Source organism: Rhinatrema bivittatum, chromosome 16, assembly GCF_901001135.1.
Source record: "Rhinatrema bivittatum chromosome 16, aRhiBiv1.1, whole genome shotgun sequence".
Lineage (NCBI taxonomy): Eukaryota > Metazoa > Chordata > Amphibia > Gymnophiona > Rhinatrematidae > Rhinatrema > Rhinatrema bivittatum.
Genome location: NC_042630.1, coordinates 38,218,671 through 38,244,043, shown reverse-complemented (window position 1 = coordinate 38,244,043; position 25,373 = coordinate 38,218,671). Strand labels below are relative to the sequence as shown.

Sequence of the window (25,373 nt, the reverse complement as noted above, 5' to 3'; positions counted from 1 at the left end):
ATCCTCGTATTCAGATGATGGCAGCGTGGCCATGGGTGCAGGGCATTCCGCTGGGAGGCAGGGACCAGCAGCTTTGAACGTGGTGAATGCTGGGAAGCCTGGAGGAGTCGGGGAACAGGAGAATGTTCCCGGAGGATCTTTACCGCAAGATCGGGTACCTATAGCCCCTTCCCTATACGTACCAGGATCAGTCCAGACACCTGGGTTTTGCCTCCCCTCCAGCAGATGGAGACAGAGAAGTTTTTTCAAACAACCCTGGCATATATACCAAGGTGCCACCCACACTCCCTCAGTCTTACTCTGTCTCCAGCAGATGGCGGAGGTGCAAAACCCGCAGTCTCTTCTGTTTCCCTGGTTGCTGCAGGTTTGATAGTGCAGGAGTATAGTCAGGGTTTGAGCTTTTGGTTAGCTGTTTCCTTAAGTTTAAAAAAAAAAAAAGTTTTAATTAGCTGTAAGTCCCGTCCCCATCAGTGGTTCTGTGAGCCTCCCAGGGGGTTGCTAGGTCCTGAGAAGACCATCCCCTCTGGTTGAGGCTGCTGCTAAAGGTCGAGGACCCTGATCCTTCAGTTTACAGCAGCTCAGGGGCGATACCGGGGAGCCCAGCTCACTCATCCCCACAGGAGCAAGACCTGTCTTCCAGAACCGGGGACAGCGCACAGCAAGTTGGTATAGCTTTTAAAAAAAAAAACAACTGTTTATTTTTTCTTGTGCGCCGGCTCTCTGAAACTTAGTGGGGGTTATCGGGGGGGCTGAGCGGCCGATTTATTTTACTTTGCCGTTGTGTTCCTTTTTTGGTGGGCCTGCGATGCCTCGGGGCTCTTCCTGCCGCGCATGTGGCTTGTGCGCGCGTTTGTTGAGGGACAGCCTCTGTTCCGATTGCGTGCAGGGGGGACGAAGGATCCTCCGTTTCACTCCGGGAGGGGGTCGCGGTTGAGCTTTGCGTTCCGCAGCGCGTGCAGGGACGAGTGGCTTGTCAGAAGACCCGTTCCCTCTAAGCGTGGGAATGGAAGCCAGTTTGAGCACATTTCGGGAGGCCACGTGGGTGGCGATGGGGGAGGGAATCTTATCCCACTCGCGCTCTCCACCACAGATTCCTGCCGAGGGGGGGGGTTCTCCTACGGGTGCAGCCTCTCCCGTTCACGAGGAGAGCCCTGAGAGGGCTACTGATTCCTCGTCAGAATCTTCCTTTTCCTCTGAATTTGTGTTATTGATGCACAAGGCCTTCAGAGAAAAAAGCTAGGAAAGAAGCAAGTCTCTGAGAAGCCTTTGCTGCCGCCACATGCCCAGGGGACTAGGAAGAGGGACAGGTCCTCAGGGGGGTCCTGACCCAAATAGGGGTAAGAGGCCCTTACGGTCCATACCGGTGGAGACTGATACAGACTTTACTTCTCAGGATGAGCAAGATCCGTCGGTTAAGCCCCTGGGTGATGCAGATCCCCCACCAGTTTATTTTAGGCAGGGGATCTCAGGCGATGGAAGGGGATGATCCAAAGGTGGTTCATCTCTTCAAGAAGGATAAGCTGTCTCCACTTATTCCAGCCATCCTACAGGAGCTAGGCCTTGAAATGCCGCCGGTGGAGTCCCGGCTGGGAGCTATGGAACTTGTCTTATTAGGTCTCAGAGGTCCTACGGTTTCCTTCCCATTTCATTTCTCAGCGAAGGATCTTCTGTTCAGAGAATGGGACACCCCAGATTTGGGACTAAAGGTGAGTAAGGCTATGGACAAGTTATATTCCATTCCGGAGGGCGCTTTAGAGCTGCTACGTGTCCCTAAGGTGGATGCAGCAGTATTGGCTGTTACTAAGAAGTCCACGATCCCTGTTACGGGAGCAATGGCCCTCAAGGATTTACAGGACAGAAAGCTAGAGCTGCAGCTCAAGAAGGTGTTTGAAGTCTCAGCGCTGGGGGTCTGGGCAGCGATGTGCAGTAATTTTGCATTACGTGCCAGTCTTCAATGGGCACAGCAACGCCAAGCCAATTCTGACCTCTTGGTGGAGGAGGCTACCCAGGCGAATCGGCTGGAGGCGGCCATCGCCTATAGCGCTGATGCTCTTTATGACCTGCGCACTTCAGCCAGATCCATGGTTTCCGCAGTAGCCGCGTGGCGGCTCCTTTGGCTTCGGAATTGGGCTGCGGATGTGTTGTCCAAGGCCCATCTTGGCTCGCTTCTTTTCAAAGGGAAGCTGTTATTCGGCAAGGAATTGGAGGACATGATCCAGTCCCTGGAAGAGAACAAAGTTCATAAACTACTGGAGGACAAGCCCAGGTCAAGAGGGTCTTTTGCGGCTCGGTCACGGTTCCGTAGTGGTAAACGACCTAGGCCGGCGCGATCGTCCGGGTCATACTTTCGCACAAGTTCCAACAGACAACAGTCGTGATCTCGGTCCTTTTGCGGCAGACGTTTTGGCAAACCAGGTACCCTGCAGGCGGCGGCAGGGGCCAAGGCCTCTCAATGAGATACTGCCGGTTCATTCCTCGGGACCGCTCGCCCATCACGTACCAATCGTGGGAGCTAGACTCTCGCTCTTCTTCGAGGAATGGACCAAGATAACGTCGGACCAGTGGTCCTCACTGTGATAAGTCAAGGTTACGCTTTAGATTTTGTACAGTGCCCTCGGGACAAATTCCTGATATCTCCCTGCGTGTACCGCGAGAAGCGATAGGCGGTGCTAGATATACTACAGCGCCTACTGGCCTTGGGGGGGCTATCACACCGGTTCTGTCCGCGGAACAACGAAGGGGTCGTTATTCCATTTACTTCGTAGTCCCAAAAAAGGAAGGGACTTTTAGACCAATCTTGGATCTAAAAAGAGTAAACAGGTGCCTTCGGGTACCTCGTTTCCGAATGGAGACCCTTCAATCAGTCATCGCCTAGGTACAGCAAGGGGAGTTCCTGGCTTCTCTGGATTTCACGGAAGCCTATCTCCATATTGGTATTTGGTCAGCGCATCAGAAGTTCCTCAGGTTCTGTATTCTGGGAAAACACTTATCAGTTCCGGGCTCTGCCTTTCGGTCTCGCCACGGCACTCAGGACGTTCTCCAAGGTGATGGTCGTGGTTGCAGCGCATCTCAGGAGGGAAGGCTCACTAGTACATCCTTACCTGGACAATTGGCTAATTCAGGCGAAATCCAAGGCTCTGTGCCAGTCAGCAATCCACCAGGTCAGGTCTCCGGTCCATTTCAGGGATCCTCGTATTCAGATGATGGCGGCGTAGCCATGGGTGCAGGGCATTCTGCTGGAAGGCAGGGACCAGCAGCTTTGAACGTGGTGAACGCGGGGATGCCTGGAGGAGTAGGGGAACAGGAGAATGTTCCCAGAGCATCTTCACTGCAAGATCGGGTACCTATAGCCCCTTCTGGGGCTGAGGATCATGGCGAGCTTAGCTTGAGGAAACTCTCTTTACATTGGAAGCTATTGAGGGTTTGGGGGAAGTATTATGTCCCCAATAGCTTTGGTAGCAGAGAAGAATTCCATGTATGTAAAAATAAATCAGGATATGGAAAGCTTCAAAGGGGTTACTGAACAGTGATTGGTATTACAACTGGAACTGATCAAATGGCAGCAGTGCAACAATCTGTTATGGGTTCAAATGGAAAATAAAGAACCTGTGACACCACAATCTGCATTTTTATAAATGTTCCTAAATGGCATCAGCTGCAGCAATGTTTGAAAGGTCCTCAAAGTTCCAGTGCAGTCTGTGTCCCTCCTGTCTCTAAGGAAGCCGAGCCCGGGAGGACCAAGGCGTCCTTCGTTTCCAATGATGAACTCAGCCATTTTTACAGACTTGCTTATTGCCGCCTTTTGTTTTAGACTCGGATAGAGCTCAGCTACTAAAGCGAGTCTTTAAACGGCAAAGTAAGCTTTTTTTTTTTGTTTGTAAAATTTGAGTTTTTCCTGGCGTTTCCAAAATGACGCAGAAAAGACAGATAGTTCCTGTTAATGAGACCTAGGGTTTTACATAGGAGCCTGGTTTTTGTTTAATTTCCTTGAAAACGTTTTATTAGATTATAAGGATGTCTCCTATATGTTTTTTGAACTGGCCCAGTTAATTCTTTTTGACCGATAAGTTTGTACAATGGTCAGACTTGAGCCCCTGGGTCCTATGTCCGTAATATCATCTTGCATAGTTTTCGTTAATTTAGTTATGCATTGCCTTGCTTGAAATTCTTTCTTTCTTTCTAGAATTCTTTGAATTATGTTTTAATTATTCCTCTGAAATTCTGGTTTTAAATTTTGATTTGCATGGCGAAAGGTTTATTTCCTCATTTTTATTTGCTTTGGGGGGACAGTGTAAGCTTTTTTGAAGTTTTTAATGTAAAATGAATACATAAAAGATGAAAACGATTATTAGCCAGCCAGGGCTGGAGATCATCACCTTTCCCGTGCAGTGGGGAAAGGGATCTCCCCCTTAGGCTCGCCTGGGTACTATCAAGTGATTCAGATTGGCCACGGTCGGAGAAAGGCTGCTTGTTTTGAGGGACGGTCGGCACTTCTTATGCTCTTAACTCTGCTTTAGCAAGGTTCTTTATACCCATGTCAGATTGCATAGATAATTGTAGTATGCTCTCACTTTATATATATATATATATATATATATATATATATATGTGTGTGTGTGTGTGTATGTATGTATATATGTGTGTGTGTATGTATATGTATATATATATATATATACCCGCACATACAAATCAGCATTATATGAAATGACCCAAGCCTACATTAAATCCATTCTAAGGAGGAGATGGAGGTTTTTCAAGTGCACAGGGGACCCCCATACTGTGAGGTCCCCAGCTCCCCTCTTTGCGTTCTTTTTTTTCAGATCCTTATTTTCTCAATAATACAATAATACTCTTCTCTCACAGTCCAGGGGCCGGAGAGAAATCAAAATATTTTAATAGAGCCAAAAGAGAGACAGACAGCATTACATTGAAAACCAAGCTCTTCACACCAGCTTTTGTTTTTGGACATCTGAGACCTACATTTTTCTGTCCTTCCAATAATCCTACGTTACGTTACATTGTGAACCGGGATGATGTTTTTAACGTGCCCCAGTATATAAAAGACGGTTAAATAAATAAATAAATCCAGCAGTCGCCCCCCCATACCAGCATAAATTTGTAAGACAGCCGGAGCTTTTAGAAAGTTAGTTTCTCCATTTCTAAAGTTTCCCCATCTCCCTTTCCGCAGTATTTTCTCCCTCAGATCTTGAGGACTTTTCCTGTCGCTTGCAATTTCACATCTAGAAGCAGGTGGGAGATCCTGTCATCTCTTCTAGGTAGGAACTTCCTACATAATTCAGAAACTTATATACAATGGACCAAAGGTAATTCTAACAGAAATTTCATATTATTGACGACATAAGAGGTGCCCTGCTGGGTCAGAGCAAGGTCCATCAAGCTCAGCATTCGGTCTCTGCCAGTGGCCAGTTTAGATCATTAGGAAATATCCAGCAGAACCCAAAGAGTAGATCTCGACTTTGTTCGCTCCCGGGTATAAGCATTGGCTTTTCCAAGTCTACCTGGCTAATAATGTGTTACGGACTTTTCTTCCAGGGGACTTGTCCAAGCCCATTCTAAAGCCTACCTTGATCACATCCTTCTGTAGGTAATGTAACCCCTCCAACTGTACAGAGTCCAGTATTTATGACTTTTTTAATTACTCATGCTATAGTCTGTTTGTTTTAATCAGAACAAGCACTCATTCAGCTTGTCTAACAGATTTTATTGAGATATCAATCAATTACATTTTAATTGCTAAAACAATTGTTTTAGTGATTTAGATAGAGGCAGTTTCCAAAGTAGCACAATAGATTATTAACCATGACTTTGCACAGATTTAATTCAGAATAATCCCAGGCTATCTTCCCCAACCTAAGAGTAACTTCAGACATCTTAAGTTAGTTTCTTCTGGTCCGAAGAAGATGTCTTGGTTATTCGGTGGAAGCCCTTTTGATGGCCGGCTTGTAAACAAGTTTAGGGGCGCAGGGATCTGTCTGCTACAAGACTCTTTCAGTTGCCCTCCCATCTTACTTCGCAATCCTAAGCTCAGGAAAAAGACAACGCGTTCTCCTCAGAAGTAGACTTTTATTTATCAGGTTTGGCAGGATTTAGCATTTAGAAGATAACAATAGTAAGTCTCTAACATCCTGGCTATTAAGCACCAGTTTATCCTAAAGAAAGTTCTGAACCATGGGTGAGTTCACACACATGCCATAAACCTTAGCCTGCTTAATGTAATATTAATATATTAATATAAATAATTATATTAATAATACTTTTGACTAACTGACTTTACCCCTGGTCCCAACTTCAGGTGATCTCCCCTGTTTACCTCTGAAGCAGGCTCCAGCTGGAGAATGGGGGCAGATGAGGAGCCTTGACTCTGGGACAGGTTCTGGCAGAGCTACTGGCTGTCTGGGGGCTTGCTTCTGGGTCCCTTCCTGTACTGGCAGAGCTGTCAGGCTACTCTTGGCTCCCCGTCATCTCAGCCTGCTCACCATCGGCTCTCGTCAGGGCGTCTCCTCTCTCTCTGGTCTCCTGGCCACACCTAGTCTTCTCCCTACTTGATAGCAGGGAGTGCTAGTCCTTTTGCTCTTACTTTCCAGGTCACTCTTCTGGTTTCTCCTTAAGGGTCTCTCTTCCAGGGCCCTTTTTTCTCCTTATTTGCCCACCTTTCTTATACTTTCCAGCTGATAAATATACATAAGCTCATGCATAATCATAAGGTGAGTGGAGGGTCTTTTCTCCATTGCAGGTCTTACCCCCTCCCCGTTTCTTGGTGGGGGGGGAGTCCTGCTATGTTGCAGGTCTTTTTTTCCCCTCCCCATTTCTTGGGGGGGGGGCTGCCATGTCTGTATGCCAAGCTGTTATGCCAGAGTGTTTTTCTCTGTCTCAGACTGCCCCCCCCTCTTCCAAGGGTGGGGTTTTTCTGACCTCTGGACTTGCTTGGCTGGTCCCTGACTCCTGCTTATGAGCTTTAGTTGCTTTATTGTCCTGTCTTCTTTTTTTGTATTTAAACCTTGCCCTTCAGTGTATCAGGGCAAGGTCTCTCGTTTTTCCACTTAGAGAGTGCTTTTGTGGCCAGTCAGTATTTGACTGCATATTTCTTGGTGGTTATGATTCATATTTGCTGCTTTCAGTGGTAAAACATGGGATATCTCCCTACAGGCTCCTTGATGACCGGGATCCCCAGTTCCTTTATTTCACTGTTATAAAAGTGAATTGCATAATGCTTGCACAGTCAGTGCATATGGATGAGGACCAAGCATAACTCTCTTGAGTGGGAGTTTCACACTTTTTAATAGACATGAAGAGTTCATGTTGGCATAGAAAGCTTGCATAGTCTCAAAATGGCATTAGTGATGAGTCCTCTAATCCGTACCAAAGCTCCTTGTTTCAAGCAGACAGAGTGGCGACAATGCCAAGGATCTGTTTTACAGCCTAGGCATTCTTTCGGGCAGGTCTGTGTTTCTTAGTCCCAGCACATATAGAAGAATATCCAGAATGCTTTGCTCTTTTTCCATTTTCTTTGGTTCAGAGAGAACAAGCTCCTTTAACATATAGTCAGAAAGTGTTGACCTGAATTGTTCCCACCCTTTGGTGATAAATTCCCCAGCTTGATTGAGCTGTTCCATCCTCTTTATCATTTTTATTTATTTATTATTTATTTATTTATTGGTTTTTATATACCGCCGCTCATCAAAGATATCACGTCGGTGCACATAGAACAAAAATACGCAGTTGCGTGTACATATAACAATATAATAGCTGAATTCCATAAAACATTAGAACAGTTACATATGGTATCAAGAACAACTTATTTAGCTAATAATAGATGATAAAATAGAGTAAAAAATAACTGTGAATGCACAACTTTATCTAGTATCAGGGCAAAACGGGGTGGGGAACAAAGTGGAGCGGGAATGAAGGAGAAAGGGTCAGGAATGGAACAGTATATATACATATATACAGGGGGCAAGATCAATGGTTATAAAAAAGGTAACAAAAGTACTAGGAAAGAACAGGAGAGGGCTTAGCTAAATTAAAGTTGAGAGTAATAGTTTAGGGAAAGGATAGAAGGATTGATAGTTTAAGAAAGGGAGTAAAGGAGTTAAGAAAGATAATGTGAGATAGTAGCATGTTAGGAACAAGAGAGTTAAAGGGGAACATGTAATAATCAAGTGTAGGCTTTAGTAAAAAGCCATGTCTTGAGCTTTTGCTTGAAGGTCTTAGAGGACAGTTCAAGGCGTAAGTCAGTGGGCATAGCATTCCATAGTGTGGGGCCGGCTATGGAAATGGCACGAGCTTTGGTAGATGCATATTTAAATAGTTTAGGTGAGGGGGTTTGTAGTGTAGCAATATAGGGATTTCGAATTGGCCTATTAGAGTTATTAAATTGAAAGGTGTTGGAGGGCCAGTTCATTTCAGGGTTGTGGAGTACTTTTTCTAGTTTAGCTTTATCCTTTTTGAGATGGGGTGACCAGGACTACACACAAGACTCATGAATCAATACCGAGGTATTATCAGTTTTATTCTCTGTTCCCCTATTGTGGTTCACTGAAATAAGACTGCTTAAAGCCAATAGCTGTAAGAAAACAAATTTCTTTTATTTAAATGCTACAAAATAATATAAGGTGTTCCTTGGAGAGAGAGGCAGCATATTATGCAAAGCACTGATATAACACTCATGTGATTTTACTGGTAGCAAGACTATATATAGGATTTCTACACTTGTTTCATCCACCCCTAAGCTAGATTAAATAATTGCCAAAATGTCTTATGACTGGTTTTAGATTATAAACAAATAAGATGAATGGACATATGGTAATTTGCTCTTGGCTTGCATCCTAATTATCCTTGCAAGAACACCATGGTGGCAACATCGGGACCTACAAGATGTGCTGCCTGCTGCGCCGGCCCTCAACAACTGACACCGGTGATGAGGAGGAGGAAGTAGTGAGGAGCTCTCCTCCCCCCCCCCCCCCCCCCCCAGAACGAGAGAGGAAGTGTGGGCGCCGCAGCAACCTGCAAGATCACCGCGGCGGCGAGGCTGGGACCTGCGGGATGTGCTGCTGCTCCGCCGGCCCCCCAACAACCGACACTGGTGAGGAGGAGGAAGTGGTGAGGATCTCCCCCCCCCCCCCTTGAATGAGAGGAGAAGTGTTGGCGATGTGGCGTCTGCCCACCCACCACTTGCCCACCAGTAAGAACATCGCAGCGGTGATGCCATAGGTGCCCGTGCCGAGGGGTGCATGCAAGGAGGAGTGTGACCAAAGGAGTGTGCCCCTCTGCGTACCACTTCGTGCATGCTTGAGGTGCGAGCTGGAAGCTCACAGACTGTATTAAACTAAAACAAGCTTCCTACCTGCAACAGGAAAACTGGCAAGTGCACCGACACAGGGCAGTGGGGATTCGCGCTGCTGATATAACACCACCTTGTGGAAAGAGGAGGAAGCCGGGAAATTGCCAGCGCTAGGTAGGCAATTCTTCCCACTGCCTACCCTGCGACATCGAGATGCTCGTGATTAAAAGAGCTTGACCATTTATGCACCCCTGCGTGCACACGTGAAATACAATCCTAAAGTGATAACTAATTACTGCCCCCAGGCTAACCCTACTAACATAATGGATCACATATACAATATTGAAGTCACTAGGACAAGGTATATATGGAGAGCTAAGAAGAAAGCCCAGAAAAAAAAAACCACAGAGGAACATAAAGATGATTCTCTCCAATTTAAATAACTTATTAATTCTCTTCCTGTCTTATGTTTACTATGTTCCTACTGAATACATAGCCTTTCAAGAAAAAAAATCCCATTAATTAACGACCTGCTAGAGGACATCAACCCTGCGAGCTGCAGCATTACTGAAACCTGGCTAAATGACAAAGACAACATGCTATTAAACCAAATATACAATGCTAACTGATATGTTTCATCTACCAAGACCCAAACAAAAAGGTGGAGAGTTACTAATAATCATTAAAAAAGAACTTAAGCTAATATCTCATAAGATAGAGATACATCCACCATATGAAGCAGTAAACCTAAAATCACAATTAAACATAGGACTGGTCTACTGTCCCCCAGGAATACTCCAAAAAGATTGCTCTCCACTGATCACATTTTTACTAAGATGTTTCCATCACTAGAATCTACATTAATAGTAGGAGGCTTTAACCTCCATGTAAACAAAACTCCGAGAACATTAGACTGTGAAATGTTTTTAGATGCTATGGAAGCCCTGGGATGGTCACAGTTTGTCTCAAAAGCCACCCATAAAGTGGGCCACACTCTAGACCTAATATTTTGCTAACACCAACAATTGCCTAATCAATCTTCACACACACTATTGCCCTGGTCTGATCACCAGTTAATAAATGCAGAAATAACCATGACATGACCAATCATAACCATAATAGAAGAGAGAATAAACATACCTTTACCTTCAGGAATAAAATAAAGAGAGAAGTACTCACTGAAGCTCCATGAGCTAATTCAATCCAGCCCTACATCAGTATTTGATTCCTGGGAGTGACAGCGGAAAAACTTAGTCCCATCCAGATGAAAACTATCAACAAAGATAGGAATAACACTAAACTTAAGAAGCCCTGGTACAATGATGAATTAAGAAGCACTGAAAGGAACCTCAGAAAATTAGAGAAACAATGGAGGAAATGTCCATCTACTGAATCCCTAGGAAAATACAAATCCTTCTTTGCAAAATACCAAACACTAACAAATAAAGTTAAAAAAAAAGATTACTATGCCAAACAAATCCATGGGGGTCATATTCAATTCTAAACTGCTCTTTGATGTTGTTAAACAATTAATTAAAGATCCAGCATCTTCCATATCTGGAAATAACTACACAAAAGCCTCCTGCGACGAATATGCAACCACACTCTTAAACAAAATCAATAAGCTGAAAATGCAATTTCTCAGTTATACTTCAGTTAAAACACCTGACGAACCAAGTGGCACAATTAAATGGTCTGCACTCGACAGAGTATCAAAGCTGGAAATTAGTCAAATCATTGTAAAAATTAAACCTGCCATTCACCCACGTGACCCAATCCCAGCCATCTCCCTGAAACAAATACAAAGGGTTATCACTCAGGCAATCACAACATTAACCTGTCTCCCTCAGAAGGAACTGTCCCAAATGGACAAAAACAAGCGGTAATAAAGCCGATTATAAAAAAAAAAAAAAAAAGTCTGGTAGAATGGACGATTGGGACAACTACCGTCCAATATCCAACTTACCTTTTCTAGCAAAAGTTCTTGAGAAAGCAGTGTTAACCCAACTGGATAATCATCTGGAAGGCCAAAATATTCTATTCCCAAATCAATTCAGATTTAGGAAACATCACGCAAGTGAGACGTTACTCCTCTCACTAATGGACTCTGTTCTAAGAGGACTAGACGCTGACAAATCTTACTGCCTTGTACTAATCGACTCAAAAGCAGCCTTCGACACAGTGGACCATAATCTGCTTTGCCATCAGTTGAGAAACACTGGGATCGACGACAAGGTTCCTCAGATGGTTCTACTCATTTCTATCCAACGCAACATCCCAAGACAAACTAGGCAACCACATACCCAATACCTTCCAATGTGATACAGGAGTCCCTCTAGGTTCAGGCCTCTTAGCAACACTTTTCAATATTTACTTGCTCCTTCTGTGTAAACTACTAACGCATCTAGGAATATCTTTCTTCTTGTATGCTGACGATTTACAGCTTTACATACTATTCTCCAATCCATATGAAAATACAACCTTGATACATTCTAACTATAAGAAAGCAACACACCAAGAACTTTTGCAACTGAAACTCACATTAAACCCCAAAAAGACTGAAATCATCTGGCTAAGTAAAAACACTCTTGATAGCTAAACCACCCGTCATGGACCTAGGCAGTTTTCAAATAAATCCCTCGGACCAAGTATGGGACTTGGGAATATTACTAGAGGAGAACCTAGCAATGAAAATACACATCAGTAAACTAACCAAAAGTGGTTATGCCAAGCTGCATATACTACACCGGTTGAAACCATTATTAACAATGGCAGACTTCTGTACTGTACTGCAAGCTCTAATATTCTCATACCTAGATTACTGCAGCTCCTTACTACTAGGACTTCCAGTGTGTCAATTAAAACCACTACAGCTGTTACAGAATACCACAGCAAGATTTTTACTAGGATCCAAGAAATATGACCACGTTACACCCTCGCTAATCTCACTGCATTGGTTACCAGTACAATCCAGAATTTATTATAAAGTACTAATGATAATTTTCAACATCATTTGTTACAATAACTCCAGCTTGTTAGGAGTGACACTAGAAAAATGTCATAATGCCTCTGTATCGCTCCATGGTGAGACCGCACTTTGAATACTGTGTACAATTCTGGTCGCCGCATCTCAAAAAAAGATATAGTTGCGATGGAGAAGGTACAGAGAAGGGTGATCAAAATGATAAAGGGGATGGAACAGCTCCCTTATGAGGAAAGACTAAATAGGCTAGGACTTTTCAGCTTGGAGAAGAGATGGCTGAGGGGGGATATGTTAGAGGTGGTTAAAATCATGAGAGGTCTAGAACGGGTAGATGTGAATCAGTTATTTACTCTCTCAGATAATAGAAAGACTAGGGGGCACTCCATGAAGTTAGCATGTGGCACATTTAAAACTAATCAGAGAAAGTTCTTTTTCACTCAACGCACAATTAAATTCTGGAATTTGTTGCCAGAGGACGTGGTTAGTGCAGTTAGTGTAGCTGTGTTTAAAAAAGGATTCGATAAGTTCTTGGAGAAGTCCATTACCTGCTATTAATTAAGTTGACTTAGAAAATAGCCACTGCTATTACTATCAAAGGTAACATGGAATAGACTTAGTTTTTGGGAACTTGCCAGGTTCTTATGGCCTGGATTGGCCACTGTTGGAAACAGGATACTGGGCTTGATGGACCCTTGGTCTGACCGAGCATGGCATGTTCTTAACCTTACACACCCCAGCGCACTTTAAGATCACAAAATAAAAGACACACATCTAATGCAAAGAAGAGATTGTGTATTTTCTGTAGCAGGCCCAAAGCTATGGAATTCTCCTCTTGAGAAATTACGTATTTTACCTGATCGAAAGTTTTAAATGCGAACCAAAAACATGGTTATTCAGAAACGCATATGAATTAACCTAATACACCTAAAAACTGAGAACCCCAAGGACAGGAAGGACAAAAGCTAGTAATCAAAACATGAAAACATATATAATTAATATATAATATAAAATTCACAAGATCAATATTAATAGATAATACTTGTACAGGAATACTCATCTGTCATAATTATGAATGTCACCTTGTAAACTGTTGTGATGTATAAAATGTCTAAATTAAAAAAATATTAAAATGTAAATGAAGTTATCTATGGTTTGCAATTAGATGGAATGTAAACTGGACTTGTTTCTGTTAAAAAAAAAAAAAAAAAAAAAAAAAAGTTCTACAACCTTGTAGTTCATCTTTAATCTAATTTAAAAGAGTCTTTTCCTCTAGGAAAACAACTACAAGGCTGAGACTACAATGTTGTTAGTACTTGCAAAACTGCTTATAAAAAAATAAAAAAAACTTAGAACAACAATAATGACTTCATGAGTGACATGTCAAAAAGTGTTGCACTGCTTCTTCACCACGTTCATGGCTGTGATAGGGCCTTATAAGCACCACACCACTTCTCAGAATAATTCTTAACATTATTTGCAAAAAGTGATGAGATTGACATAACTGGCATCACAGAGACCTGGTGGAAGGAGGAATAACCAATGAGACAGTGCTATATCAGGGTACAAATTATATCGCAATGATAGAGAGGAGCAACTTGTTGGGGGTGTAGCACTTTATGTCCGGGAGGGTATAGAGTCCAACATGCTAAAGATCATACAAGAGACTAAATGTTCAGTAGAATCTATATTTATTTTATTTATTTATTTAACAGCTTTTAATATACCGGTGTTCGTGCGGGCACATCACGCCGGTTTACAATAAACTTGCGAAAGGAGGAAATTACAATAAACAGGGAGAGGGGGATGGAGCAGGTTCGAGAAAAAAAGGGGGGGGGGGAGAGGGGAGAAAGTAAAGGAGGAAGAAGATAGCAGCTGGGAAATTAAAAGGAACGTAACATTATTTACATGAGAGGCAATAAAATGAGGGTTAAGACATTGTCACAAAGTTACAGCGGACATTGTCACAAAGTTACAGCGGATAATGAGGAAATATGGATTGCATGGAGTATATCTGTGGAGGCTTATTTGCGGTAGTTATGGCAAGTTATGAGACACATATATATATATATATATATATGCTTTTTTTACAGCAGATAAGGCAGGTGAGGAGACAATTAGTTTTGACTTTTACCATGCGGAAAAGAACAGGTTGTGAGGTAGATGGGGTGCGGTAAAGTGTAAAGGTGTAAGGTGGGGGGGGGGGGGGTTTAGGGTGGGAGGGTGGTGGGCGGAAATCCCATGTGTGTTGGATAAGGGTATAGTGATAGGAGTATACTACCGTCCACCTGGACAAAAAGGTCAGACAGATGATGAAATGCTAAGAGAAATCAGGGAAGCTAACCAATTTGGCAGTGCAGTAAAAATGGGAGATTTCAATTACCAACCAAAAAGGAAACTTGAGAACAACATAACCAAAAAATTGAAAAGCCTAAATTAAGGTGTCAGCAAGCCAGACGTTGTGTATGCAAAGCAGAACCAATTGGTCTTCTCAATCATTCACCTTCACTAGAGCCATGATATTTAAAAAAAAAAAAAAAGCAAGCAAAAACATTTTTCTTTATTTCAATTATCCATTCTTCTTAGAATTGTCCTTAATTTTTATTTTTTATTTCTTAATAAATTTCAAATAGCAAAGTCCACAAAAAATCTGCTGACAAAGTCATTGATAGAATAAATATCAAAACCAGCCCAAAACGGCCGATGTTTCACAAACACTATGATTCATCAGGGGCACAATAAACCTCTTAATCAAGAAAGACTGTTGCCTGTAGATGTAACATGACAAAAAAAACAAAAAACAAAAAACACAATTCAAACTACTCAAACAGCAAATGGTAAAATCAAAAATACTTACCTTACAAATGACTACCGTTCTGAGGAGGACTCGGCGTCTCAGCCATCATTTATTTATTTATTATTTGTTTGTTTTTATATACCGGTGTTCGATTTACATATCACATCGGTTTACAAATAATTTGAAAAGTGCAGGAAGGAAGTCCTTTCTTTTTGACAGATACAGTAAATGATTAGAGAAATGTAATAAGATGTTATAGCAGCAACATGGGTAAAAACAGAGCCAATAATGGAAACCATCGGTATCAATGGAGGAATAGATAGCATAAATAATAATAGTGTAACAATAAAGGAATAGACAGCATAAATAATAATATGATAATAATTAGCATTAGAGTAACAATTATCAGGTATATTTTGTATCAAAGGCAGTAATAGGGGGCTTATCTTGAGGGAGCTTGATGGGGAGGAGAAATGTATTAAGGGGAGCAGGTGTCTATTGAGTGGAGGGGTGAATTTATTGGTGTGGTGGTGGGGGGCGGTGATTGCTCTGAGTGCAGGGTTAGGGTCTGGTTTAGGGTTGGTTCGTGTGTGATGTTGGGAAAGCTTTGCGGAATAACCATGTTTTAAGATTTTTCTTGAATGATTGGGTGGATGGATCTGTTCTTAATTCTGTGGGGAGTTTGTTCCATAGGATGGTGCCGGCAAAAGAAAATGTTCGTTCCCTTGTTGATATCCATTGAGTGGCTTTAGGGGGCGGCATTTGTAGGAGGCCAGAGTTTGAGGAGCGAAGATTCCGTGTGAGAGTATGGAGGAGAAGGGGGGTGGGCAGCCAGTTGGTTTTGTTGTTGTGGAGGATTTTGTGAATGATGATTAGAGTTTTGTACTGTATTCTCTGAGGGATTGGAAGCCAGTGTAAGCCTTTGAGGATGGCTGTGATGTGGTCTGATCTCTTGCTGTTTGTGAGTGCTCTAGCCGCAACGTTTTGGAGTAGTTGAATGGGTTTGAGGGTGGAGGCTGGGAGACCTGGTAGTAGGGCATTGCAGTAGTCAAGTTTATAGAAGAGAAGAGCGTGTAGAACTGTTCGGAAGTCTTGAGGGTATAGCAGTGGCTTGAGCTTTCTTAGGATTTGGAGTTTGTAAAATCCGCCTTTTAGTAGGTTGTTGTGTTTCTTGAAGTTCAGTTGATTGTTAAGCATGATGCCAAGGTTTTTGACTGAAGAGAGTGTTTGGTTTGTAAGATATTGTGTGGCGGGGTCAGTGGAGGGTGGTAGGGGGGGGTTTCTGGATATGTTTAAGATTTCAGTTTTTGTGTGATTGACAGTAAGTGATAGTTGTGATAGATGGTGCTTTATTGATGAAAGGTGTGTGTTCCATTGCTCCAGGGTGTGTTCGATAGAATCTTTGATTGGGAGTAAGATTTGTACATCATCGGCGTATTCATAATGCAAAAGACCTGCTTCGTTGAGGAGTTTGCATAGTGGGGTCATATAGATGTTGAATAAAGTGGAGGATAGAGAAGAGCCTTGTGGAACTCTGTGGGGAAGGGGGATTTGCTTGGATCCGGTGTCATTGAATTTGACCTTGTATGACCTGTTGGATAGGTAGGATTTAAACCAGTTGAGCGTTGTCTTGTAGTCCGATTTCCTGTAGTCTGTGTATTAACATTTTGTGGTTGACTGTATCAAATGCAGCTGATATGTCGAGGAGGATGAATAAGTAGGAGGTGTTACAGTCGAGTCCTTTGAGGATTGTGTCTGAGAGGGAGAGTAGTACTGTTTCAGTACTGAGAGAGGTTCTGAAGCCGTGTTGCATGGGGAAGAGAATATTGTGGGAGTCCAAGTGTTCAACGAGTTGATGGTTTTACAATTTTTTCGAGGATCTTGGCTATGAAGGGTAGGTTCGATATTGGTCTAAAATTTGCTAGATCAGTTTCATCGAGATGAGGTTTTTTGAGTATCGGTTTGATGATGGTGCATTTTAGGTTTTCGGGGAAGATGCCTTGGTCGAATGAAAGGTTGATTATGGTTGCTATTGGTTTGGCTATGTGGTTTGGTATTTGTTTAAGGAATTTTATAGGAATTGGGTCAATGGGATGAGCTGCAGGATTAATGTTTTCTATGATTGAATCAATTTCATTTGATGTAACGTGGTCGAAGTGAGTCTATTTGTTGTTGTTTGAGTGTGGATCTGTTGTGGCCTCAATGTTTGGGTTAGGGTTTTTTGCAAGTAGATTTAGAATTTTGTTTTTGAAGAATTGGGCCAGGTGGTCGCTGATGTTTGTCTGCTTAGCTGTTGTGAGTGAATTTTGGATTGGTTGAGTGAGATTGTTGACTTCATCTCACAGGAAGTCGGAATCCCGCAGTTGACGTAGCCATCCCTTTAAACGTACTAGACGTGAAGCAAGTGACATCCACTGGAAACCTTGTGATTCAAATAAAGTTGTCAGATCGAGGCAGATTTTTAACAAAAAAAATGTACTTTCAAATCGGCATTAAGACCATCAAGGGTTACAGTTTTTAATCGGTAAATCCAGCGCTATTCAAGTCTCAATAATTGTACTCCTGGTTCCCTCCACACCAATGTTCCATGACACGATCAATGGCGCAAAACCACAGATCTTCAAAGCGATGATTGAATTCAATGCAGTGGGACACCAAAGGTTCGTCTCTCCGAGCATGTTTGATGTTAAACCAATGTTCAATCATAGGCGTTTTTAACACCCGTTTAGTCTTCCCGATGTACAGTAAATCACAGGGACACCTGACCAGTTGACAAACATGTAGTGGTGTACTTAAAACTTATGTTTAGTCTGGACCTAACTTGCAAAGATCCTAGAACAGTCATAGACACTGAACATGTCTGGCAGGAATGATGGGAACTCACATTAGCCTCATCAGAGTTCGTTGACGTAACAAAATTGGAATGTACCAAAAGATCTCTTAGATTAGTGGCACGCAAAAAATTGATACGAGGAGGAATTTGAAAAATATCATGAACTTTCAAAACGTGCCAATTCTTTAAAATAGATGTTCGAATCAACTTGGCCACAGAAGAAAATGGAAGAATATATGTATAATGGGATGGATCTTCAACTGAACGAGGAAGAAAAAGCCACTCACGGTGGCCATATTTTGCTCATAGGTATGCTTTTCAGATACAAGAGTATGGATAACTTAGTTTTAAAAAAAGATCAAACAACAATCGAGCTTGAATCTCAAAAGCCCCAATAGTTGAACAAAGGTGTCTCAAAGGGATAAATTGACTAACAGGAAGACCCACTTTTAGGGCACATGGGTGGGCACTCTCGAAATGAAGATAAGTATTAGAACAAATGGGCTTGCAGTACATAGAAGAGGTAAAACCACAATCGTTCAATGTAAAGCGCCATGCCTGGTGCCTGTTTATGTTACAATGTGAACCGATATGATATCCTGGATGAATGTTGGTATATAAAAATTTTAAATAAATAAATAAATAAATAAATATATTAATGTCCAAAAAAATGTATCAAATTGTTGAATGTTTGCTGCCAATTTCAAATGTGGATTACAAGTATTAAAACAAAAGCGAAATTTGTCAAATGAATCTAAAGTGCCATGCTACAAAAATGTCATCAATGTAGCATTTCCAAACTAGCAAGTGGGCATGAAAGGGATGATTAGTTAGCCATTGATCTTCAAAGGCACTCATGTATAGATTGGCAAGATCTGGGGCCATGGCTCGTTGAACATTTATAATCCTCATTTGAAGTTTACAGCGAATATTCAACAGAATTCGATACCTTGATCTTTTTTTTTTTTTTTTGCACTTTGTATTCGTTTTTAACGTGCATCTTAATCTTGTAGAATGATAGGATAAAATCACCACCAAGAGCAGACTGCATGCGGTTTTTGTTTATGTATTTTGCACATAGAGAAAACAGTACAGTTGGCTTGAAAATGTCTTCAGTATCTCATGTGCAATTAGTTTTGATCATTTTCGTCCCTCGCTCTCAGAAATCATGACAGCTACCCCGGGCCTTCCGCTTTAAAGGGGGCGTGGCTAACTGTATGGCCTGCGCTCAGTTTCCAGCCTCCCTTACGCTCTGTACACGTGCGTGCGTGGGACCCGCGGCGTCTCCCTGGCGACGGCCGTAAACAAACGGCGGGAGGGGGTGAGTCGGGGGGAGGAGAGGGTCCCTGCTCCCTCCCGACGCGCGCGCCGCTGGTTGCACATGCGCAGTGCCGCCGCATGAAGCCTGGCGGGGCGGAGCGTCAAAGATGGCGGCGGCTGCAGTTGCCATGGTGCCCGGCAGGAGCAGGCCCTGAATCCCGGCGGTCAAGGCCGCCGCCGCATCCCGGACGGAGGAAGGTAATGGCGAGGGGGGCGCGAGGGTGTATGGAAGCCCGCGAAGGGCTGCTGCTTCCCCACCCCCCATCCTCCACCCTTGCCTGGGCCGAAAAGTGATGGGGAGGGAGAGAAGAGACAGCGGTCACCTGTGGGCCCTTAGTCTACACAAGAATGTAGATTCGTAGAAAATAAAACTTCATCCAGTGCCGGGGTTTTATGACATAACTCTATAGAGAGAAGTTAGACACCCCCAATGTATGCTGGTACCTGTAGTAGCTAATTTCCAATAGAGGAAGCATGGACTACAAATTCCACAATGCACGGTGATGGAGGCATTCAGGAGTATCAATAGACCTAGTATTTTGGGTTAACAAGGTACGGAAATTAACCATAGGGCAGAATCACCCATCCCCTATAAACAAAACTCCACTGTTGGTCCAATAACCCGGACCAGCTCTTAAGTTCCCACCTCGTCTGTCCCAAAACTCTCTGTAAGAAGTGCAGACCCAGGTTGGGGGGGAGGAGGCACTTTCTTTGACCTGCATTCATGCAAAGAGAAGGCAGGGGGAAGTAGCACAGCTTTCTGGTTCCCTAAGGGGTCTCCTTCCTATCCAGGGAGTGTTGGCAGGTCGTTCTCCCCCCTCCTTAATATTTGCCTTTATTGAGTTTTTGCAGGAATACAATTACACTGAATCTTATTAAAAGCATCAGCAGTTGCATCAAGGCATGATCCCAATATGTCTTGATCTTACAACAGCCAAATTTGGGGTAGGTGTCAGAGCAGCTGTTTCAGGACAGGGAGGGAGCCTAGTTCAGTGATTCAAGCATTGTCCACTAGGAGTCAAAAAAATGTTGGGATGCATTAGGAGAGACTCCATTTAGGTTACTTATCTCGCCATATGTCACTGTATCTTTTTATATAATTGGGAGATAATCCTTATTATTGTTGTTTTATTATTATGTTTTTATTTTTTTTTTTTGTTTAATTTGATTCCTATCTCCTAAGAATCACTTTTTAGTTTATTTATTGGTTTATAGATTATCTTTTATTAACAGCTAATCTATTTCCTTTATCTTGTGTAGTTTTTAGCTGTTATTATTTTATTAATAATTTATTTCTGAATATGTTTTAACTTTGTAAACTGCTATGAAGGTATGTCTGATACAGCGGTATATAAATGTCAATAAACTAAACTAAATCTTAGTTATCAGAAACTTGAAAATCTTTCAACCCACATTATCTGTTAAAGCAAATCATAGTTGCTTCCAGATCTGTCTGCCTCATAGAAACTGTCCTAATGATAAGCCATTCACTCCTCCAGTGGCCACATTGAAACACTAAGCTGTAGGTGCATTGCTTTTTAGTGAGTTGGGAGTTCAGAACTTTGGAGAAGAGCACTGTTGACTTTAACACCTACACTTCCATAAGGGCAGAGGATAGAAGAATATCTAGGAATCAAACTAACTTATGGGCACATGACCAGAAAAAACTTTAGCTGGTTTCCTGCTCCAACACTCATCTGCTGTCTACCCAGCCCTGTGGCTTATGTGGTTCTTAATAATGCTTAATAAGCATCTGCTAAAATAAACAATGTTAAAAATCGTTTCACTGAACCATATAAGCTGCACAGGGCACCTGAGCATCTTGTATTTGTTTCCCTTGCCTTGTGCTCTTTGTATCTTTATGTTCACCAGCAATTTAACATCACAGCTACATTTTAAACACATTCAGATGGTTGGTAACAATTCATGAATGCCAAGCTATTTGGCCTGGGATTTATCCCTCTTTGCAGTCCTGCTTTTAGAGGTTTACTTGCACAGTACAGAGCCATTGTGCTCAGTTTTGAGCAAACATAAGGTCTGATTTACTAAGGCTTTTTTTTTTCCATTCTGTGTCTAGGGGATGAAAGGTTAGTAAAATAAGGCATTAGTAACTTAACAGGGATGAGGAACAGGTGATATAGACTCCCTCCTCTCCCTAAGGCCTTTCCTAAAGTGACCACATTTCTACATTCTTACAAGACAGAGAAAAACAGCTATTGTTAGGAAGTCTGCAAAAGTAATAATAATAATATGTCTGTTACAAAATCCAGTGGCTTTCATTATCTATAAAACTGCAATTGGCTGAATATGGAATCAATCACTTCTCCCTTGTGCATAAAATGGGAGAAATTCTTACATACATATACATTGCCCCACCATAGAACAGATACAGCACAGGGTGGCAGCAGTGCCAGCTTTATTCATACATTGCACCGGACTTGCTGGAGCCAGAGTGGCCTGAACAGCTGGTACTGGACTTGCTGGAGCTGAAGTAGAGACTTTGGTGCTGTGGCAGACACGGCCTGGACAGGTACAGCGCAGGAACAGCAACATGAGAGGTACCATACTCAGTCAAACCAAGAATCCATAACTTTGACAGTGACCAATCTGGCTCACTAGGAAATACCCCACAGATCCCAAAGAATAGATCATTTCTTGTTGCCCACTGCTAGGGATAAGCACTGAAACAGTGGCTTTCCCCAAGTCTATTTGACTAATAATTGTTTATGGACTTTTACCAGGAACCTGTCCAAACCCTTTTTAAACTCGGCTGTGTTAGATGCCTTGACCACATTGTCTGGCAAAAAATTCCGTAGCACATTTGTGCTTGAGTGACAAAAATACTTTCTCCAATTTGTTTTATTTCTGCTACCCATTAGTACAAGGACTAAGGGACAATCCATGCAACTATCTGAAAGAGTTCCCTATTTACCTGTTCCACCTCACTCATGATTTTATAAACCTCTATCATATCTCTTCTCAGTTGTTTCTTCTCCAATCTGAACTGCAAGCTTCACTCATATACTGGGTTCTCTTACATTACCCTACCAATGTAGTTCAACACTGCTGAGGAACCACCAGTGCAGTCTATAATCCTTGGTCTCTCCCCTAAAACTGACAACCAAGGTCAGCTAGCTGTGTTATGATGGGGCTGTATGTTTATGTTTAGTGTGTTCCCTCCAGTTTGGGTCATTTGGAAAAAGTGGTTCTTGCTTTGTTTCTTAATTTCTGCATCTCCAATAATATTGTGCACAGGAGGGCAAGTGAGCATCAGTTTGTGCGCCAACGCATTCCTCTGTGGGAGTAAGTGCCCGCACTTGGCAGAGTGTGTGCAGCCCAGTTGCCAGGAGACCGGTTACATTACCTGTGTGTGTGTGTGTAAGCTACATGCACACTACAATGATAATACTGAGGCTGGCATGCAGCGCACTTATTTTATATGCAAATTCCTCTGCGCCCCCCCCCCCCCAATCCCCTTTGCCTCCAGGATTGTGCCTTTTGCCCTCAGCTAAATCTCACAGTGTTGGAAAACCTGGCATTTTCAGCCCAAGGATTTAGCTTGCTAACTCCCTTTGAAAATAGATCTGTGAAGGATTTCTGAGCATGTCTTGGGGATTCCCAAAGCATGCCGAGGTGGGTGTTATTTCTTCCCTAATAACCTAAGCAGGGGGGGTGCCTTTTCATTTTTAAGAGGGCTCTCTGCTCCCATTCCAAAAGCACTCAGCCCCTTGTCACCACCAGCCACCCCTTCTGGGTGCTGAGAGCTTCCCATTGACCACGTTTATATACAGGATGCTCTCACTTGTCTTTCTTAAGACTGCTCAGCTTTGGTTTATAGTTTCCACATTGAAAAAAGATGCATGTGAACATACTCTTAAAAGCACAAGAGGACTTCCATATTAATATTTGTCTTATATTATCTCAGTCGTAAAAGCTGGAGGCTCGTTAACCCCAAATTTCTCTATTTCTTCTAGATCAGTGGTTCTCGGGACTGCAGTCAGTTTTTTAACAAGCAGTAAATGCAATACCTAGAAAAGGGGATCCCAGACCAGCCCTCAGGACAGACCTAATTAGCCAGACACATTTTCAGGATATAAAAAATGAATACACATGAGTTAGATTTGCATGCATTGCTCCTATTATATGCAAATCTATTTCATTGTGGCTATCCTGAAAACCCAATTGGCTAGGTGTGTCCCGAGGACTGGACTGGGATCCCCTGTTCTGGATATTGCATTTACTGTTTGGGAAAAAAAAACCTGACTGCGGTCCCAGGGGTCTACACCCAGCAAGCCCCTGTGTATCTGGCCATTTACATCCCAGGAGATGGAAAAGCTTCCTGCTGGGAAAGATTGACGGAAGCCAGGTTTATTGCAACAGCTTTGCTTTATTTTTGAGAAGGTTGCAAATCTGCCTTACCCACCTGTCGTGTTTGAGGAAAGGGAAATAAATATTTCTCTTCCGTGGATGCTCTCCAGATGTGGTCTGACTCTGGCTTTTGCATGCTTTATAGTCGCATATTTCGCTGGGTGCAGGCAACCCAGTAAACCCTGTTCTGAGCAGTTAATGGAGACTGCAGTACCTTGTGCCTGCTTTCCAGATTGAGGTTAAGACTTTAGCAGAGCAGCGCATCTGTTGTGCTTGTAAGGGCTGATCTAGCAGGACTTTGTTTTTGCGAGGCTCAGTCACCAGCTGTTCTGACTTAAAACAGAGGTTCTAGCATTGTTTTTTGTTTTGTTTTTTCCCAGATTCTTCAGTTAGAACAAACGAAAACATTACGATTCTTTTTGTATTCAGATTTCTGTTTCATACCTGAAAAGAGATTAGCTTCCCTTAAGTAGAAATTTCCACTATTCTACATCTAAAAATATCAAGGGATGCTGTGGTGCTGTTTGTCATCTGGACCATAATTCCTCTAAAGCTTGAAAAGGGTTGGGTTGTGGCCATAATAAAATGTTTTGCACCTTTTATTAGACAAATGGTGTGAAACTTGAATACACCGATTAGGACTAAAAAAGAAGGAGACCTGGGAATAAAACCAAAAGAGAGCATCCAAAACATCCCAAACCTAGTTGATGTTTTGACCAGCAGATAGCATTGCTGCTTTAATCAGGAAGTTCAAACGTGAGCAAATGTTTTGTGCACCAGATACAGATCCCATCCTAAACAGGGGGCCCAGATTTTAATCCAGTTACCCAACATAAACATATCTATTCACAAGCAGTGATTCAGGACACTGAATTGTTGTCCTGAGGACCCCCAGCACTCCCACTTCCCCCCCCCCCCCACACCCCTTAACATTTCCTCCTTCCTCCCTTCACACACCCTGTAACCCACCACTCTACTCGCCAATCAATCTCCACCTTGAAATGCCCAAACTCCCATCCCCCCTATTATCCATCCCATGCCTTACCGCACTGAAACAGCTGTTAACTCAAAATATTAAACGTCCCACTGATTCAAGCCATATTTTCTGAAACCACAATTAACGCAGAATGTTAAGCTTCTATGTACCTAAATGTTCATAAGAGAAAACCCCCTCCCAATGTTATTCTTTATTTATTTGTTACATTATTCTCCCCCTGTTATGTTCTCCCAGTTACCACACCCTGTTACAATGTAACCAACTCATCTCGTTCCTTGTAAACCGATGCGACAACGTGTGTTGAATGTCGGTGTATATAAAAACAAACAAATAACTAAGATGGACATCCTGTTCCTAATTCTTAACAATAACAATTTGTCTCTTCATCTCTCCTTACTAACAACCGATTTTATGCAACTTTACTCTAAACTGGCATCAGACACACTGTTTGTTAAGTGCTTTGACATCAGGTATTGCCAAGTTTTAACAGCTGCCGAAAACCAGCTTCTCTGCCAGTTGGGGTCCTTCTTGTTGAAACAAAATAACTATGCAAAAGATTTTTATTTTTTTTTTTTAGCATTCTTACATTTGAGCACTGAAAAGGTATCATGGCTTTCAGAGATTCTGCATCTGTTCAATGGAAGGCTGCGTATTCTAGCTGGTATTCCCAGCCTGCACTGATCCTAGGGCCTCGAGTACAACGCACCTGAGGAAGGATTCCCAAAGTGCGTATCTGGTTTATTTAGACCCAAGAAAAACGGTCTTGTAGAACTTGCC

General features: G+C 42.6%; 1 protein-coding gene across 7 annotated transcripts in view; it reads left to right on the top strand.

The window, feature by feature from the left end:
* Positions 1 to 19,205: 19,205 nt before the first annotated feature.
* The window catches only part of USP21 (ubiquitin specific peptidase 21), a 79,578-nt gene continuing 73,410 nt past the window's right edge, over positions 19,206 to 25,373 (top strand). Inside the window, exon 1 of one of the 7 annotated variants that reach the window (XM_029580595.1) lies at positions 19,206 to 19,429. The gene's annotated coding sequence lies outside the window, so the exon portion shown is untranslated. Of the gene's footprint in view, positions 19,430 to 19,604; positions 19,784 to 25,373 lie in introns of those variants that run through there. The other 6 variants (XM_029580597.1, XM_029580598.1, XM_029580601.1 and 3 more) reach the window with 6 other exon arrangements.